Consider the following 16,164-nt stretch of genomic DNA (forward strand, 5'->3'; position numbering starts at 1 on the left):
AGCGAGGCCCGCACGGGGCCGGACTAGGGGGGTAGGGAAGAGAGGACATGGTGACAGAATGTAACAAGTAAAGCAAAAAAGGGTAGAAATGGGAGTTGGTTCACAATTTGAAGGTGTTGAACTCTAATATTAATCTCTCGCCACAGCTGCTACCAGACCTGCTAAGCTTTTTCCAGCAACTTCTATTTTTGTTTCTGATTTTCAGCATTCACAGTACTTTCGGTTTTTACTTTTCAGTGTTTCTTCATTTTACACTGGGATCTGTGTTGTCTAAAAAGCAAGCAAATCAGTTTGCACGCAAATGTTTGAGCACCATACTTTCAGCTGCAGATTCTTAATTTGGAATTCATGTCTTGAAATGCAAATAATTCACTAGAAAAGACTATAGCATGCAAGCTCCACAAGCTGTTTTGCGCCATCAGCTATCTGCTACCTTGACTTCCGAGGCAGTTGCATTAACAATTAGATTGAAAGGGCTACATGTGGATAAGTAGATAGCAAAAGGACAATAGAAGTGTGATGTTCCTAATCAGATGACTATGGTCCATCCTTGTCCATCTAAGACAATTTTCAGTTCTTCCAAATCTGACAAATCAGTGTAGAAAATAAACTGATCAGAACAATTCTAGATGTCCAGAGGAAAATGTGAAATATGACTTGCAACAGGGCACGAAGGGGAAGTGAATGAGTCAGATTCTAAGAGAATATGTCCCCCTCCTTGTAAAGGACTCGAACCAGGAGACTTTGCTTTCAAGACAGTCTTATTTTTAAACTGAAACATGGGTATTTGTTTTCCTCACAGGTGGCTAATCTGTGGAATTCTCTTACATATGAGGTTGAGTCATTGAATAAACTCAAAGGAGTCAAGCATGGGGATGGGGGCACGACAGAAAAATGGAGTAATACCACAACTAGATCAGCCATGTTATTGGAAACAAGCAGAGAATGTTCACTATATATGTTTACACTTATATAAGCAACTGTTTACTTGAAGGAAGCTTACTGTAGCCAAATTTGCAAACACAAATAGATGAAAAAGCAGGTTGCAAAAGGGATGCAAAGTTTCAGAGAGATTGATAAGTAAGTAGACAGAAAGTTGGCAAATGGAGTATAATATGGGAAACATGAAGTTGTCGTCAGTTTTGAAAGAATAAATAAAAGAACGTTATTTAAATGGAGAAAAACAGCAGAAAGCTGCAACACAAAAGGACTTGTGGGTACTTGTACAGGTAACACAAGCTGGCTAACAGAAGGGGAAGACGACAGCTTAATGATATGATTGTAGCATATATATTATATATATTGTATATAGACGCACACAGTTTAAATTTGTTTTGCAACTGTTTAAAAAAGGACATACTAAGAAACATGGAAAAGAAACTGCATTATTTTGTTCTCCCCACTTTCAACAATATTGACATTGGTCAAGTACAGGAGCACGTTGGGATAGCCTTGCAGTCAGTAGCCTTAAGAAGTTATTTGGTGAAACATAGATACATTCCAGTGCTCTTACCACTAGGACTGATACTTCCAAATCAATATTTTCAGGTAAAAGATGCAGGAAATTGAAGGAAGCTTTTAAACCTATATAAGATTTGAATTGGGTTTTCCAAAAACATTGTTTGATCACCTGTTGCTCATTTCAATGTTATTCCAGTGAAGACAGAGTTCAATTCTGGACTCATCTACAAGTAAGTCTGCCTAGTTTTGTTCTCAAGTTTTACAAATCTCCATGCAGTGATAACTGAAACAGATTTTACTCCATATGCTTTTGTTTTACCAGTGGGAAAATTAATAAAATTTGCACTTTCACTTTAAAGTCATAAATATAGATTAAAACCGCTGACACCAAGTTTTAAACAGTTAAAAATGTTTCCATTTTCCAGACAATCTGGACATCCAAAGCCATTCTCTATCCAAATTTGTCATTGTCACCAAATGGCAAGGATGGCTGCTACTTAAAATTGCCAGTTCCAAAAATCATACATTTTGCTTTATTTTCCAGAGGATGCTGTCAGGTTCAATCTTTCATAAGATAGCATAAAGTAGTGTAGGTTAGGAGTCTTTTATGTGGGACATGATTGATTAATTGGATTTGTGCAGCAAGGTTAATACTAATTTCAAAAAATATTTATAACTTCAGTAATTTGGAAACTCATGGTCTTGATTTTCTTTTCATCAAATTTTTGATTCTAGATACTCATCCTGCATCAGCGAACTTTGTTCCCATTCAAAATATAATTTTCTGCTTGTGATCAGATGGACCATGGATTGGTACGTAACTTGTATTACTGTGTTTTCACATCAAAAGGCATTGACAATGAAGCAGAAATTGAGAAACTGGATGAAACTTCTTTCACTTGAGAACTGCATCTGATTATATACTGTATAAGCAGGCTAGTGTTTAGCAGATTGTGCTATTTGATTACATGAGCATTGTCAACAAGATCTCAGTAGGATTTACTATTTTGTTCAACTTTGCAACCATCACTACGTGCAAATCGACAGACCATATCAAAGCCAAACATACAACTGTGCAATGTAATTGTGTTCAACAATCACTTATTTACAGACAAATCTTAAAACTCGAACTTAAAAATTTTAGCTCAAAGACAAAATCAATTTCAAATACAATCCTCAATAAACTTAAAAGGACTGTATGTTAAAGGAGATGGTTGTCCACTTAAATGTTAATTCCTTCACCTCCCCCAGTTAAAGTATGCAAATTTTGCTACATTCACATGAATCTTGATGCCAGCCCATCAGAGATTTTTGATAACTCACTCAATGGAATTTGGATTCACAGTCAAATTTGGATACACAGCAAAATTCCACAAACAAGTTAAAATTACCAGATAACTTGTTTTCGTTGTTCATTGAGTGATAAATATTGGCCAGGATGAGACTATCCTTTCTCCTCTTCAAGATTTCATCTGAAAGTACTTCTAATAGTCTTAGTTTGGCACTAGATAAGGATTATACCATTTTAAATGCTAAAGAGGCAGTCTCAGTTTTGATACCATGTTGAGATCAAAAGGAGGATTCAAAATGTGGCATTGAAAGAAGAGGTTATATAGTCAAGTGTAAACCCTAAACAAAATTTTAATGCATATACTTGCTGTGAACTTGCAAGTCCATACAGGTAATAATATTAGGCCACCTACTGCCAGTGGAAGCTGGGAAGCTGCAGTCACACAATGTTTAATTTCATATTTCACTGCCAGTATGAATGTAGAAAATTTCAGTTCAAGAATTGTCTACTGTTGGTGTCTGAGAATTATACAAAAGGAGGGAAACAAAGGGTATGGAAGACAAAAGCAAGTGCAAAAGCGGAACACAAATCTTTTAATTTTTCTTCTTTCCCATGAACAGTATGGGAGAGCAATTCTTCATGTCACTATAATGTTGGCTGCCTCAATCAAAATGTTACATGATAAAATGGCTTTGGATAATTTAGAATTTTTATTGAAACGTTTCATGCAATTTGATCACCGCACTACACAGTACTCAAGAATATCCCATGTTTTCTGTTGAATAAAAAGGTTTATTTTGTACACATCAATTCTGTAAAATATTTATTTTGTTTTCTTCCTCAAGTCTAAAGATTGCTCTTGATTGTACAGACTGGTCCATTATGGAATAGAGGAAGAAAAAAGGAGCATCATAAGTAGAAAAGCCATCATATATCACGTTTACATTGATGTTAAATGATATCTAATTGAAGTAATTTGCATTACAATAGTGTTAAAGTTGAAATATTCTCACTGATGATGTGGAAACTTTAGTGAACTGCATGATCTAACTGACAGCTTCTCATCCATATAGGATGCAGAAAAGCTGAAAAGAAAAAAATAAAAACTTTTTTAAAAATGAGACACTGCTATAGACTGGTTTCCAACCATCTCCTTTCCACCTGCCTGTTGTTTTTTATAGTTTGTAAAATGTTTTCATTTCTTTGCATCAAGTTTGTATTTTATGAAGACTAAGCCACTTGATACTAATGACTTCAACAAATGTTGATTGGTACAATATATACAGGTTTGTACTTTTGTATACCATCACAATCAAGTTTTACCAACATATTGTAATGAACTAATTTTGCAGGCACTGGTGACATTTGTACTAATTCCATTGCCACTGTTTTTTTTTTAAAAAAAGTCTTGGCGTTCCCTCCCCTCTGGTCTCTCATTTGTCCTATGTCTAGTTAAGAGCATTTTGAACAGGCCTGGGCACAGGGTGGTAATCTTTAACCTTAGAATAGGAAATCCTGAGGTTTTTATCCTCATACCAAAAGTAAACAGAAAACACAAGATCCAACTGGATAAAATGTTTAAACAAATGGATCAAATGAGTTATAATCAGGGTTAGTTGAACAAAATTTTTTAAAAGTCTCTAAAGATAGAATTTTTAGGGAGATTTTACTATACAGACTTTGCAGTGATGCAATTCACAAAATGCGTTACCAAAATGTCAAAGAAGAAAGGTATTTTAAACATCATGCCAAAACAGATTGATGTTTTTGAATGAAGACTCGCAATCTTTGGAATAAATGTCTCTCCAAATTCTACAGCACAACAGCAAAGTCTTGTGTAAAAGTGCATATACAACAGTAGAAATTAGCACTATTAAAAACAAATAAAAATATAAACAAAGCTGATTTAGCCACTCAGGAAGCTAGAATTTGTAATGTGTTGCAAGATTCCAGCCAATTGGAACTAATCAAGCTGGAAGTAACTGCACAAGAATCTAGTTCTACCAACCTACAAATGTCCAACCTGTTGGTAGCCACTAACTAATCAGTTGCTCAGAGGATTTATAGAAATCATTTCAAAACAACTCTTTAAACTGACAAATTAGCACAAAGTAACAGAGGCAGAACATCTGGTGCAGCAAATGCTTTCGGCAAATTTTGCTTGCAATGTGTTTTTTAAAATGTTGAATTAACTATTTCAGATCTGATGTATGGCTACAAGTAAGAGGACAGTAGCTTCTTAGACTGAAGAAAGTACATTTTAAATGTAATAGTTAAAAAATACTGAATTCACCAAATGCACAGTGGAGAACACATTGCCCTTTTACCTACTTCCTTCTAGTGTCAGATTGAAATTCCCTACCTAATTGAAAATGAGGACAAAAGTAATATTTTAAACCTCAACATACATATAAAACTATAGAAATCCACCAAGAATGGAGTTGTAACTTGACAGTATTATAAAAGAAATGTCAGCACTGAAGTTAAGACAGAGCTGCACACAGGGCTCATTTTGTCCACTTCCACATTTTCTTTTAACTACAGATGTCAAGTGACCTAATGTGTAGAGGGTTTGTAAGTCATCATTTGTGCAAAATATATTCAACTTCAGCATACCAACTGTACAGCAATTGTGCTCTCTTGGAAAAATGACTTCACATCTATATTTTGACCACAAACTAGTACTTAAAACACAGCATTTGCAACATTCAAATCTATGCTTGGTCACCTTTCATCTCTGTATTCTAAAACCATAATTATACAAATTCTTTCAGAATAGGTAGAAATGGAATACCAGTGTAAACTGAACACTTTCACAAGAACAGCAGTATACTAAAAAGACTGATCATCTTTCTCCAACAATTGGTCACAAAGAATCAAGTATATTCCAATTCCCATTCACGACAGTCCAGAGTGTATCCATTCTGTTTGTTCTTCAAGTGAAATAACAAACTCTTGAAAATTCAACACTCAAGGATTTATGAGCACTATGAAGCAGCATTAAAGCACTGTTATGACACAGAAGAGATAGGATTATGTGGGGAACCCATCTGGGTGAGAACTTTATCCAGCCACTGCAGAGGACCATGCAGATGGATTTCTATCCAGCAAGGGGTACTTGTTACATCCTGTCGATGATATTCAGCTCCCCAACCCTAAAAATGTAAAAAATGGAAACCGGTTGTTAGTTTTTAAAAGAAAAATAATGCGGGAAATCCATCTCCTCTAAGATAGCAACTAGTTATTTAGGTTGAATGCAAAGAAAACTTTCCCACCTAAATGCACCAATAATTAGCTTGGCCAATGTCAATGTCTTACACTGTTATAGCTATACTCCATACATCAGTCATTTTTATGATCAACAAATTTTCAAGTATTAGGATTGAGCACATAGATTTACAATGTCCCATTTAATAAGCCAAATTGGTATAACATAGAACTGGAGGTAAATTCCAAACAAAAACATTCAATCAAGTTTTAATGGTAGAAACTGTAGTGATCCAAGTTTAGCTTTGCCAGACTATCCATATGTCCTTTGATACAGGGGTATGTATGATGAAATCTGAGAGGCAACAAAAGCATTAGCAAAGAAAACAGCTCTAACAAGGCCAATGCAAAGGCAGTGGAGATCATCATCTACAATAAATAGCTGGAGAAATGGATGAAACATTACCTGGAGTTGTGTTGTTGCAGAAGATGGTCTAGATACCATATAAAGCTTGTTACGGAACATGTGAATATCAATGTACAATAGGAGAGCTGTGCAAAACCAATGTCAGTTAGTGCATCCCTGCTGAGGGGGTCCAAGATCTTGTTGAGTCAATTCAATGCTCATTGAATAAAATTATACATCCTGAACTCAAACAAGGATACATGCGCTCTAACAGCACCTACGTTAACTTCTTTGTCACTGCTGGAGGGAGGAGGGAGCAAGCCTCAGGATATGAGAGATGCAAAAATTGCAGTGCCATTTAGGAATAATACGTGACGGTAGAAAATCTTTAACAGCTATCAAGTTATCTTCTTGCTGAGTGCTGTAACAGTATTTGTCCATGTTACGACTTTTGTATTTAGAAGTCCCTTACTTCGGGACACGCCCACAAGCGTTAAGACAGAGTCAAGACTCATTGCCTATTTTGTCCACTTTGATATTTGTACTGAAAATGTCAAGTTACCTAATGGTGTTTGGAAATCATTATTTGTGTAAAGTATGTTCAATGTATGTCATATCGGGGAGGCAGCGATGTTTCAGCAATGTCACTGTGCTAGTAACCCAGAACATTAACCTACTCATCTCAGTAACTAATGTCCTTCAGGGAAAGAAAGCTGCCAACCTCACCCAGTTCTAGCTACAGGAGTCTACAGAGCTACAACAACATGGTTGACTCTCAATTGCCTTGGTCAAACAAGCCGTAGGCAATCAGGGATGGCATTAAATGCTGGACTAGCCAGTGACATCCATATCACAGGAACAAATAAAAAAAGATCTTGGGTAGATGTATCTACCCTACCCTGAATGCCAATGTGGTTTCAGATGACAAAACCAGAATCAAAATGATTTTCTCAGTCCTTTAAGCTGTAAGAGAAATACGATGACTGAAGGAGAACGCTATTGTCATGTGTTATAGAGGTGCTTCCATTGTTAGTTTTTCTTTGGGGCTCTTGTTGAAAGCATTTTGAAAACTGGTTCATTTGAAGTACTGAATCTTTACTGTTTGAAAGGCTCTCTACTTACTAAAAGTCACATGTTTAAAGCTAAGCAACAAAGATGATTGATGAGGGCAGAGAGGTGGACGTGATCAATATGGTTTTCAGTAATATATTTGACAAGGTTCCTCATGGTTGACTAGTTAACAAGGTTAAACAAATAGAAGGAGAACTAGCTATTTGGATCCAGAACTACCTTGAAGGTAGAAGACAGAGGGTGGTGGGAAGGGTTGCTTTTCAGACTGAAGGCCTGTGACCAGCGGTATGCCACAAGGATCGGTGCTGGGTGTACTGCTTTTCATCATTTTTATATAAATGATTTGGGTGTGAATATTGGAGGTACGGTTAGTAAATCTGCAGACGACACCAAAATTGGAGGTTTAATGGACAGTACAGATGGTTACCTCCGAGTACAATGGGATCTGGATCAGATGGGCCAATGGGCTGAGGAGTGGCAGATGGAGTTTAATTCAGATAAATGTGAGGTGTTGAATTTTCAAATAGCAAATCAGAGTATGACTTATAAACTTAATGGTAAGGGTCCAGGGGAGTGTTGCTAAACAAAGAGACCTTGGAGAGCAGGTTCATACTTCCTTGGAAGTGGAGTCGCAAGTAGGTAGGTTAGTGAAGGTGGTGTTTGGTATGCTTGCCTTGACTGGCCAGTGCATTGAGTATAGAAGTTGGGAGGTCATGCTGCAGCTGTACAGGACATTGATTAGGTCACCTTTGGAATACTGCATGCAATTCTGGTCTCCCTGCTATAGGAAGGATGTTGTGAAACTTGAAAAGGTTCAGAAAAGATTTACAAGAATGTTGCTGGGGTCGGAGGATTGGAGCTATAGAGAGGGGCTGAGTAAACTGGAGCTATTTTCTCTGGAGCATCAGTGGCTATGGGGTAACTTTATAGAGGTTTATAAAATCACGAGGGGCATGGATAGGTAAACAGACAAGGTCTTTTCCCAGGGGTGGGGGTCAAAAATCAGAGGGCATAAGTTTAAGGTGAGAGGGGAAAGATTTAAAAGGGATCTAAGGGGCAACATTTTCCACACAGGTGGTGTGCGTATGCAGTGAGCTACCAGTAGTGGTGGAAACTGGTACAATTACACCATTTAAAAGGCATCTGAATGGGTAAATGATGAGGAAAGGTTTAGAGGGATATGGGCCAAATGCTGGCAAATGGGACTAGACTTATTTAGCATATCTGGTTGGCATGGGTGAGTTGGTCCAAAGAATCTGTTTCTGTGCTGTATATCTCTATGACTCTCAGTAAACAGACAAGGTTTGTAAGCAACGGAATTGCTAGGATTTACTGGAATTTCCATGTCAGAGTTACCTACAAACATACCAATTAGGAGCAGAAGTAGGGTATTCAGCTCTTCAAACCTGCTGCACCATTCATCAAGATCATGGTTGATATGTCTAAGTGGTAAATTTACCACTCGCAACTGCTTTCAATGACCTTTTACTCCCTCACTTAAGAATCTACCTCCACCACCTCTTGGTCATTCCAGCTATCAAATCTCGCAAACCTCTCCTGAACCACCTCCAACATGTCCACATCCTTTCCTAAATGAGGAAACCAAAACGGTAGACATTAGTTGAGTTTACAGCTGTTAAAAGTTGCGGCTATTTTGATATTGGAGTTCATTTGGGTTGCAGCCTGTGAAGAGGTAAGACCCTAAATTCAGTCTTTACCACCTTTCTGAGAAATCTCTTGAAGATCCACTGTCAGAGTTGAAAACCGAAAACAGATGTAGTCCACTACATCTTTTGATGTAGTGGACTTACTTTTGCTATCTTCTGAACATACTATTTTTGAAAAGATCCTAGCAGTAACTGCATGTGACTAATGACAACCATCTGTATGTATAATAATACCAAACTAAAACTCACCTTGCACAACAAGGTGCAGGGCTGGATGAACACAGCAGGACAAGCAGCATCATAGGAGCAGAGAGACTGACGTTTCGGGCCTAGACCCTTCATCAGAAAAGGGGGAGGGGAAGGGGGTTCTGAAATAAATAGGGAGAGAGTGGGAGGCGGATAGAAGATGGATAGAGGAGAGGATAGGTGGAGAGGAAACAAACAGGTCGAAGAGGCGGGGATGGGGCCAGTAAAGGTGAGTGTAGGTGGGGAGTTAGGGAGGGGATAGGTCAGTCCAGGGAGGACGGACAGGTCAAGGGGGCGGGATGAGGTTGGTCAGTAGGAGATGGAGGTGCGGCTTGAGGTGGGAGGAGGGGATAGGTGGGAGGAAGAACAGGTTAGGGAGGCAGGGACGAGCTGGACTGGTTTTGGGATGCGGTAGGGGGAGGGGAGATTTTGAAACTTGTGAAATCCACATTGATACCATTGGGCTGCAGGGTTCCCAAGCGGAATACGAGTTGCTGTTCCTGCAACCTTCGGGTGGCATCGTTGTGGCACTGCAGGAGGCCCAGGATGGACATGTCGTCTGAGGAATGGGAAGGGGAGTTGAAATGGTTCGCGACTGGGAGGTGCAGTTGTTTATTGTGAACCGAGCGTAGGTGTTCTGCAAAGCGGTCCCCAAGCCTCCGCTTGGTTTCCCCGATGTAGAGGAAGCCACACCGGGTACAGCGGATGCAGTATACCACATTAGCAGATGTGCAGGTGAACATCTGCTTGATGTGGAAAGTCTTCTTGGGGCCTGGGATGGGGGTGAGGGAGGAGGTATGGGGGCAGGTGTAGCAGTTCCTGCGGTTGCAGGGAAAAGTGCCGGTTGTGGTGGAGCTGGAGGGGAGTGTGGAGCGGATAAGGGAGTCACGGAGAGAGTGGTCCCTCCGGAAAGCAGATAAGGGTGGGGAGGGAAAGATGTCTTTGGTGGTGGTGTCGGATTGCAGATGGCGGAAGTGTCGGAGGATGATACGTTGGATCCGGAGGTTGGTGGGGTGGTACGTGAGGACGAGGGGGATTCTTTTTTGGTTCTTATTGCGTGGACGGGGTGTGAGGGATGAGGTGCGAGAGATGTGGGAGACACGGTTGAGGGCGTTCTCGACAACCAAGGGGGGGAAGTTACGGTCCTTGAAAAACGAGGACAACTGAGATGTACGGGAGTGGAATGCCTCATCCTGGGAGCAGATGCGGCGGAGGCGAAGGAATTGGGAATAGGGGATAGCATTTTTGCAGGAAGGTGGGTGGGAGGAGGAGTATTCTAGGTAGCTGTGGGAGTCGGTGGGCTTGAAATGAATATCGGTTTCTAGGTGGTTGCCCGATATGGAGACAGAGAGGTCCCCTTGCACATTCATTTTTTTCTTTTATTCCTTTTATTCTCCGATAATCAACAAATATTCGCCCAATTTCATTTCTCTCCCCAAAGTTAATTTATTTTTATACAGTCATAGAGATCTACAGCACAGAAAAAAAGCCCTATGGCCCTTCACATCCATGCTGGTCAAAAACAACCACCTAACTGTTCTAATCAAACATGCATTAGCTGATCTGTGTGTCAGTCGTTTAGAAGAATAAATATTTTAACATTCATATTTCAAACAGCCTTGATTAGTCTTACATTTGTTGAACTAGTCTTGTTTTCAAAATAAATCAAAAAGTTTGCTCTTCACTAATGAAGCCTGGTTGATCAATCTTATTCAGATCTCACTATAGATAAAGTATGTATAACAGGCCTGTTTGGTAACTGGGTAAAACATTTAACTTCTGTTGTGACTAGTGGACTATTGAGACTAGAAATAGTGCATTCCTCTGACCTTACTTTTAACAGATCAATCTTTCTAAAGATTTGACCATAGAAGCAGAGGCAGCCTATTTATTTTGAAGAAAACTGGCTTCCTGCCAAGCTGCTCTACGCGATTTACTCTCCATGACAGCATGATGGGCAACGTCAATTATGGCAGGGCAACATCAGAACTCCTTGGAGCTGCACAATGGAGTCAAATACGGTTGAATTCTGCCCCCAGTGACATATTTTCTTTTCTTGTAACATGCCTTCAGGTCATCTACTGCAGGTACAACTTGCATACCAGAACTGACAGGAAGGTGATCAGCCTTCCCGATCAAGATCCAAGATAAATGTATGCCAAATCCTCACCAACGAGTTGCTCAGGTCAATAATCTGCACTAGCATTCTATACTGAAGAACATCAGTAACAAATCTGTAAAAATGCTGCCACATCACTATAAATTATCATTGACAATGTGACACTAGAGGTTATTGATAACTTCACATATTCAGGCTCCACAGCCACCATCACTTAATGCTGAAATCCACACATACTGTAAAAGGTGCTGTTTTCATATCCAAGGTGATGGACAGTGTGTGGAACAACAGCACCCTAAACAGCAAGTCAACAAAGCTTGTGTCCTTGGTGTAGCACAGGACAACAAAACCAAGTAAAAAAGAAATGGTTGAACAGGTTCCAAAATGCACTGCCTTAGACATATCCTCAACATCTCCTGACATAACAAAATCACTAATGGAGATTGAGATAAACCAATTCCATCAACATACATTACCAAAAGCTACAGACTGATAGGAAGATGAAGGGATAAATTACATTTATCACATTATTTGAACATCATTTGTGATTTAGCAGCATTCAGCTTTTGACATTTGTGCAGCATCCAGAAGCCCTAACAAAACTGGAGCAATGGGGATGAGGGAGTAAAATCTCGACTGGTTGGAATCACACCTAGTACAAAAAGTAGAAGGCTGTCATTGGTGGAGATCAATCATCCCAGCCCCAGGTCAATGCTATAAACCATCATCAGCTGTTCATAAGGTTACAAGTGGGGATGCTCAGCAATGATTGCACAGATTTTAACAACACATAACTCTTCAGATGTTGATGCAGGCTATGCACAACATGAGTCTAAGGACTCGGGCTTAGACATGTAACATGCCTATCACACAAGTCCTAGATAACGACCATCTGCAGCACACGAATCAAACCATCATTCCTCTGATCCCTAGTTGGCTTTAATACTCTCCCTCGAGACAGCGAGCACTTGTTATAAACAAACATTCTGGGCTTTAAGTCTCCAGGTTCTTTCCTGGTCTTGGATGAAATAAACACATTTACAAATCCCCAAGAGACAAGTGGACAAGGCCATTTATTTTTCAAATTGTATTGATGAATATATTTTACACTAGGAAACTCTACCAAACATTACCTCCAATTAACAGAGTTAAGCACTTTCATTACCATAACTCCGAAGGAAAAGCATCCTTGAAATCAGCATAGTGATTCGATGAGCTTAAGGCAGTATATAGGATACTTCCCTCTTTTAGCAACGCACTGAATTCAACTACAAGTTAATGGTAGAACTGTATAAAACATTTGCTAGACTACTGTGCCCAATTCGCATCACAACATAACAAAAAGGATGCCATCGCACTAGAGAGGGTTTAATTTACAATATGTTGCCAGCACTGGAGAAAAACTGGGTAAGCTGGTCTCCAGATGAGATGAGATTCAGGGAGTAGTTAATTGATGTTTTTAAAGTTATGACGTCCTAGATGGAGCACGTAGGAAGCATTTATTTTTCTTAGCAGATACATCAAACTAGGGGGCAAAGTTATTTAGTAGAAAGACTGGAGTTGAAATAGTTTCATCTAGAAGGTAGTGAGGATTTGCAACTTGTTGCCTGAAAGATTGGTGAGAGTAGAAACTTTTCTTGCATTTAAAAGTTACTGGATATTTGAAGCGCCATATCTTCAGGGTACAGACCAAGAGCTAGACAATGGGATTAGGCTGGGTAGCATTTTGTTGACTGGCACAGATACAGCAGCCAATGCCTTCCTTCTGTGCCATACAAATTCCATGATTAAAGGCTCAGTTGTGATTTATTCATTATACTGATCATATTGTATAACAGAGTAGCAATCAAACTAATTCAGAGATAGTGGGAACTGCCAATGCTGGAGAATCTGAGATAACAAGGTGTAGAGCTAGATGAACACAGCAGGCCAAGCAGCATCAGAGGAGCAGGAAAGCTGACGTTTCGGGTCTGGACCCTTCTTCAGAAATGGGGGACGGGAAGGGGATTCTGAAATAAATAGGGAGAGGGGGAGGGGGCAGATGGAAGGTGGATAAAGGAGAAGATAGGTGGAGAGGAGACAGACAGGTCAAAGAGGCGGGGATGGAGCCAGTAAAGGTAAGTGGGGATAGGTCAGTCCAGGGAGGACAGACAGGTCAAGGTGGTGGGGATGGAGCTTGAGGTGGGAGAAGTGGATGGGTTGGAGGAAGGACGGACAGATTAGAGAGGCGGAGATGAGTTGGGCTGGTTTTGGGATGCAGTCGGGGGAGGGGAGATTTTGAAGCTTGTGAAGTCCACATTGATACCATTGGGCTGCAGCGTTCCCAAACGAAACATGAGGTGCTGTTCCTGCAACCTGCAGTAGCACCCAGCCCTGCCGGGTCTTCACCATCCCCCCCAGACCTCCCCCTCACTGAGGACGAATGGTCAGTCCTCAGTAAAGGACTCCCCTTTATCCCCCTCCACCCAAACATCAATGAATACCGTTCGCGCTTGGACGTTGAACAGATTTTCCGCCGCCTCCGTGCTTACTTCTTTCATTGTGAGCCTAACCGTCCCTCTACTGACCCCTCCTCCCACCTCCAACACACCCCCTCCTCCTGGACACCACTGCAAGGCCTCCTACCCTCCCTTGACCTCTTCATCTCCAGCTGCCATCAAGATATCAATCGCCTCAACCTCTCACCCACTCCAACCTCTCCCCCACAGAACGTGCAACCCTCTGCTCCAACCCCAACTTCAACATAAAACCCGCGGACAAGGGAGGCACAGTTGTAGTATGGCGCACTGACCTCTATATCGCCAAGGCCAGGCGCCAGCTCTCTGACACCTCCTCCTACCGCCCCCTTGATCATGACCCCACCCCTGACCACCAAAACATCATCTCCCAAACCATCCACAACCTCATCACTTCAGGTGACCTCCCACCCACAGCCTCCAAACTCATCGTTCCCCAACCCTGCACCGCCCATTTCTATCTCCTTCCCAAAATCCACAAACCTGACTGCCCTGGTCGACCCATTGTCTCCGCCTGCTCCTGCTTATCTCCACTTATCTCGATTCCATTTTCTCCCCCTTGGTCCAGGAACTCGCCATCTACATCTGTGACACCACCCATGCCCTCCACCTCCTTCAAAACTTAAGATTCCCTGGTCCCCAACACCTCATCTTTACCATGGATGTCCAGTCCCTTTACACTTGCATTCCCCATGCAGATGACCTAAAGGCCCTCCGCTTCTTCCTGTCCCGCAGGCCTGACCAGTCCCCCTCCACTGACACCCTCATCCGCTTAGCTGAACTCGTCCTCACCCTTAACAACTTCTCCTTCAATTCCTCCCACTTCCTACAGACAAAGGGGGTGGCCATGGGTACCTGCATGGGCCCAAACTATGCCTGCCTCTTTGTAGGATACGTGGAACAATCCCTCTTCCGAAGCTACACTGGCCCTACCCCCTACCTCTTCCTCCATTACATCGATGACTGTATCGGTGCCGCCTCGTGTGCCCACGAGGAGCTCGAACAGTTCATCCACTTCACTAATACTTTCCAACCCAACTTCAAGTTCACCTGGGCCATCTCCAATACCTCTCTCTCCTTCCTGGACCTCTGTTTCCATCTCTGGCAACCAGCTGGAAACCGATATCCATTTCAAACCTACCCACTCCCACAGCTACCTAGAATACACCTCCTCCCACCCACCTTCCTGCAAAAATGCCATCCCCTATTCCCAACTCTTCCGCTGCCGCCGCATCTGCTCCCGAGATGAGGCATTCCACTCCTGGACATCCCAGATGTCCTCGTTTTTCAAGGACCACAACTTCCCCTCCATAGTGGTCGAAAATGCCCTCGACCGTGTCTCTCGCATTTCCCGCGACTCATCCCTCACCGCAATAATAACCAAAACAGAACCGCCCTCATCCTCTCATACCACCCCACCAACCTCCAGATCCAACGCATTATCCTCCGGCACTTCCGCCATCTGCAATCTGACCCCACTACCAAAGACATTTTTCCCTCCCCACCCTTATCTGCCTTCCGGAGGGGCCACTCTCTCCGTGACTCCCTTGTCCGCTCCACACTCCCCACCAGCCCCACCACACCCCGCACTTTTCCCTGCAACCGCAGGAACTGCTACACCTACACCTGCCCCCTCACCCCCATCCCAGGCCCCAAGACCTTCCACATCAAACAGATGTTCACCTGCACATCTGCTAATGTGGTATACTGTATCTGCTGCTCCCGACGTGGCCTCTACATCGGGGAAACCAAGCGAAGGCTTGGGGACAGCTTTGTGGAACACCTACGCTCAGTTCGCGACAAACGACTGCACCTTCCAGTCACGAACCATTTCAACTCCCCCTCCCACTCCTTGGACGACATGTCGATCCTGGGCCTCCTGCAGTGCCACAACGATGCCACCCAAAGGTTGCAGGAACAGCAACTCATATTCCGCTTGGGAACCCTGCAGCCCAATGGTATCAATGTGGACTTCACAAACTTCAAAATCTCCCCTCCCCCGACTGCATTCCAAAACCAGCCCAGCGCGTCCCCGCCTCCCTAATCTGTCCGTCCTTTCTCCCACCTATCCACTCCTCCCACCACCTCCTACTTACCAGCCTCATCCCGCCTCCTTGACCTGTCCCCACCCTAACTCCCCACCTACATTCACCTTTAATGGCTCCATCCCCGCCTCTTTG

The 16,164-nt window shown here is 42.1% G+C and overlaps 1 long non-coding RNA gene across 1 annotated transcript in view; it reads left to right on the plus strand.

Moving 5' to 3' along the window:
* LOC109928677 overlaps window positions 1-4,394 on the plus strand; it is a 12,704-nt gene extending 8,310 nt beyond the window's left edge. Inside the window, exons 2-3 of the long non-coding RNA XR_007261376.1 lie at window positions 2,197-2,274; window positions 3,598-4,394. This is a non-coding gene — a long non-coding RNA (uncharacterized LOC109928677). The remainder of the gene's footprint in view (window positions 1-2,196; window positions 2,275-3,597) is intronic.
* Window positions 4,395-16,164: the final 11,770 nt, after the last annotated feature.

Source organism: Rhincodon typus, unplaced genomic scaffold (genome assembly GCF_021869965.1).
Source record: "Rhincodon typus isolate 14 unplaced genomic scaffold, sRhiTyp1.1 hic_rhity00002508, whole genome shotgun sequence".
NCBI lineage: Eukaryota > Metazoa > Chordata > Chondrichthyes > Orectolobiformes > Rhincodontidae > Rhincodon > Rhincodon typus.